We start from the raw sequence: 4,406 nt of genomic DNA, 5'->3' as shown, positions 1-4,406 counted from the left end.
AGAGGAGAGAGAGAATCTCAAATAGACATCATGCTCACTCTGGAGTTCAAAGAGGGACTCGATCCCATGACTCTGGGATCATGACCTGAGCCCAAATCAAGAGTTGGACACTCAACCGACTGAGCTACCCAGTCTGTCCTCTAGTTTCTTTTAATAAAGGACATTTAGGGGCACCTGACTGGCTCAGTTGGTGGAGTATGCAACTCTGATCTCAGGGGTGTGAGTTCAAGCCTCACGTTGGGTGCAGAGCTGACTTAAAAATAAAATAAAGGGGTGCCTGGGTGGCTCAGTCAGTTAAGCATCTGACTTCAGCTCAGGTCATGGTCTCTCGATTCACGAGACAGCACAGAGCCTGCTTTGGATCTTCTGTCTTCCTCTCTCTCTGCCCCTCCCCCTGCTCTCTCTAGACAAAAATAAATAAACCTGAAAAAATCCCCCACAAAAATATCAATAAGTAAACAAATTACTAAAACTGGCTTAAAAAATAAAAGACATTTAGGAACTGACATGTAGGCACTCAGTGTGTTAATTGGTAGTGGGGTACATTGCTTTTAGGCTCACTCACTCAGTGGACAGAGATGGGAAATGTATACTGTACATTATATGTGTATATGGGTATACACGTGTGTACACATTTTCATCTGTGACTATTTCTGTATTTATCTGTCTGTCTGTGTATATTTACACACACACACACACACACACACACACACACACACAGACACCCACTAATAAAAACAGAAGTTCATACTGATACCTCAGCTCCAGTCCAACACCTCAGGGTTCTTTCTAAACTTCCTGTTTCAGTTTATAAATATCTTCTCTGGCAATGAGAATTTTGGCTCGTATAATCCTCAGTGTATTTACCTATTTGCTCAATCTCCCAACCACACCAGCTGTCTTTCTCCTGCTCAGCTCCACATCCCACACCCTTCCTGCCTGGCGCCTCACCCCTCCCTGCCCTGGATCCTTGGGCTTGGGGCTCCCTGTCCACGCCTCTGTGTGGCTTCCCAAATGCTGTCACTGCCCTGTGACTTCAGTCGTTATGCTGACTTCTCCATGCTGGGGGTGGAAGGGAAAGGAGCCTGGTGAACGTTTTGGAGGCAAAAAAAAAAAAAAAAAAGAAAACGAACAAAATCCACCTTCTGTGCCGTGTGCTGTGGTTCTATTTCCCAGCGCCTGGTCCTGAATTTTCACAAAGGGAAGCACTTGTGATAGAAGGGAGAGATTGAGTGTAGTAAGTTACTGTCTTATTTAAGGTCCCAAAGGAGAGATTTTATACCAGGCTATCAGAATTACCCCCCGTGCCTGCTGTGGAATCAGGTCCAAGTGGTCACACAGTGTTGCCCAGCAGGGGCTGAGGCCGTGCCGTGACGAGTGAACGTGCTTGTGGCCTAGGAAGGGGTTAATCAGCAACAGGGAATAGCAGCAGAAGCCTCTGCAGAAGAGCTGGCTGTCCTTGGGTGGGCACAGCAGAGGAGGATCCCAGCCGTCCGCACGTGTCCTTGGCGTGTGCGAGGTCTCAGCTGTGACAAGCTTTCAGGCAGCGATGTGGGGCTTTCCCCCGCTGACTTGAGCTTCATGGGCGCCTTCTCGTCAGAGCCCTTGCCTATCACCTTAGGGGACAAACACTGCAATAGTTAGTTTCACATTTCCGAGTCAGAGAAATAAGCTGGCTTTGGAAAACACTCTGCTAGCCCTTTCTGGAAATCGTGGGAGGGAAGTGCACCTTGAGTGCACTAGGCACCGTGCAGACGCTGGTTCTTTCATTTCTAGCTTGGCGTTCACTTGTTTCCCCACTGCATTCCTTGCATTCACCGGAAAGCATAGAGTTTTAGCTTAGTACAGATCGGGGGGCACAGAGCTGGGCACTCTCAGGGTCTGCCTTTATTTCTCTCCACTCCACACTCTCTCCACTTACCCGGAAGTCCACTTAATTTTCTCTGCAGTATGCTTCATTTGCAGGCTTGAGGCAGCTCATGACCTAAGACAGGGAAGGCAAATGTCTTTCAATACAAATGGCAGCTCTGATTAATTGTTAGTATAGGCTGTATGGTAAAGGAATTTGATGCCTCTTTAGGGGTCAGTGGGAAAGAGTGCTATGATTGATTAGTGATGTCTGCCATGAGCATGGAAGGGAGGAATGGGATTAATGAATGCCATTTTTGCCAGCCCTATCTTAGGATTTAACCTTACGTAGCAGAAGATACGTAAGATACTCTTGCCTAACGGAGTTAGTAATTAATTTCAAAACTGTCTGATTGGTACTATGTCATGTCTATTGGCCTTATTTATTTATTCATATTTTATATTTTAACACATGTGTTCCTTGATTAATGACAAGAAAAGAAAGGGAGAGGGGCGCCTGGGTGGCTGAGTCGGTTAAGTGTCCAACTCTTGGTTTTGGCTCAGGTCATGATCTCACAGTCGTGGGATAGAGCCCTACATCAGGCTCTGTGCTGATAGCGTGGAGCCTGCTTAGAACTCTCTCTCTCCCTTCTCTGCCCCTCTCCCCTCTCAAAATAAATAAACAAACTTTGGGGAAAAAAGAAATGAAAGGGAGAGAAATGAGTATTTATTGAGCATCTATTAATTGTCAGTTACTTCTTTTGGGAGCTTTATGAAATATATCTCACTATATATTCAAAGGAATTCTATAAAATTGGAATATTACTCCCCTTCTTAAAATACTAAATAAATTAAGCCTCAGAGAAGTAAAATATTTGCCCAAACCATAATAGAAAATTTTGAATCCAAAGATGATACTTATTCTGATATACTTGGGCAGGGGTTCCAATCTTGGGAACTTATTAGAGTCTCCTGGGGAGATTTTTTAAATATTTGAAAATTTCGATAACTATGTCTCATCCTGAATTGGTTACATCAGAATCTCTGGGGCAGGGGAGGCTCAGGCATAGGAATGGTTTAAAAAATTCCCCCGGTGATTCAATTCTGCAGCCAGGGGGGAGGACTGCGGTGCAAAGGGAGTAGGAAGCAGGACAATTAGAAATCAGGATGCCCGCTCTGAGCCCAGCTTTTCCTTTTGTCTTTTTTCCCCCGTACTCTATCTAATTTAACTCTCATACAGTTCCTTAAAGGAAGCATCATCAGCTCCATTTTACCCATGAGAAAACTGAGGCTTGGAAAGTGTAAGGCAATTGCCAAAAATCTCCGGGGAGAAGTGGAATTTAAATGCAAATCTGTTTGCCTCCCAAGCACTTGCTGTTGCATTAGATTCCGAATCCAGGCTCCACCCTTAACCTTAGTGTTGAGCAAATCTGGATGCCACCTAGCTTCCAAATTCGACTCCAAGCTATCATCCCCTTCCCTGACTTGGTTCTTTAGTTCCGGCTGGAAGAACCATTCATAGTCTCAGCACTACTGGTTTCATGGTAGAGAAACACAAGAGGCCCGCCCTCTAGTTACCACCTCCTATCCTATGGCCTTTGAGAAGCTCAGGGTGAGGCTGTGAGTCAGGGGTCCTTCACAGCGACCCTGCCTCTGAAATACTTCCGTGTCTAGGCCAGCCTGATAAGTTTGCAGTCCCCTCTTTCGTCCCCAGGCAGTTCAAAGAGGCACAGAGGAGCTGTGGCCTGATCTCCTACACCTACGAGTCTCCGGCACCCGTGTTTCTGTTTTGGCTGTTGTGATGTCACACTGACCTCAGCGTCCTTGGTCGGAATCCTGCGTCTCCATGAGATAATTGAGTACACCGTCAGAACCTTAGAATGCAGCGGACCTCCCACTTGATCCGTTTCCAACACCCGCCTAAGGCAAACGTGGCTTCTGTGGCTCCGTTGTCAGGAACAAATGCAGATGCTGTTTAAATGCTTCCCAGGAGTGGAACAGCTCCGTCCCCTGCATTCACTGGCACGTTGTTAGGCAGCCAGGCAGCTCGGAAATGGTTTTGAAATTAAGCTTATATATTGCTCTGTATAATTTTCAAGTCCTTCAGCTGATGGATTTTCCTCATTCTTATGAAAGGCTGATTTCTATTAAGCTGATCCATCGACCAAGTTGTTTATGCGAATTAGGACAGACTGAGCACCGTTAGTTCCTGGCAAACATATCAGTAGGGTCTCCAGAGGAGCCTCCTCCCAATATCCGTACTCGTGCTGCTTTCCTTTAGGGGGGCAGTCGTGCTCACCCTCTCCAGTCTAACTTTTCTTCCTCTGTCAGAATCCCTGCTGTCAGGAGTCTGGAAACTCAGCCACCATCAGGTGTAAGTGACTGAGAAGGCCTGTGGCTGCCCCCTCCTAAGAGCTTTTACCGTTTACTGAGGGTGAAGCCTTGAAAGGTTTGTTGTAAAGGAACAGATTCAAAATGAACTGTAGTCATCAGGCAGCTCGAGGGAGGGTGGGGGGAAGGGAACACAGCTTCCCAGAGTTTCTGATACCACCTCCTGT

At 46.4% G+C, this 4,406-nt stretch overlaps 1 long non-coding RNA gene across 1 annotated transcript; it reads right to left on the bottom strand.

Moving 5' to 3' along the window:
• Positions 1–1,156: 1,156 nt before the first annotated feature.
• On the bottom strand, positions 1,157–3,616 carry LOC122237056. Its single transcript, XR_006215259.1, has 3 exons — positions 3,430–3,616; positions 1,922–1,984; positions 1,157–1,616 (listed from the first exon to the last, which is right to left on the bottom strand). It is a non-coding gene; the product is annotated as an uncharacterized LOC122237056 (long non-coding RNA).
• Between the last annotated feature and the right edge of the window lie 790 nt (positions 3,617–4,406).

The sequence above is a fragment of the Panthera tigris genome, chromosome A3 (assembly GCF_018350195.1).
Source record: "Panthera tigris isolate Pti1 chromosome A3, P.tigris_Pti1_mat1.1, whole genome shotgun sequence".
Taxonomy (NCBI): domain Eukaryota; kingdom Metazoa; phylum Chordata; class Mammalia; order Carnivora; family Felidae; genus Panthera; species Panthera tigris.
This window is presented reverse-complemented; position numbering and strand designations above follow the sequence as displayed.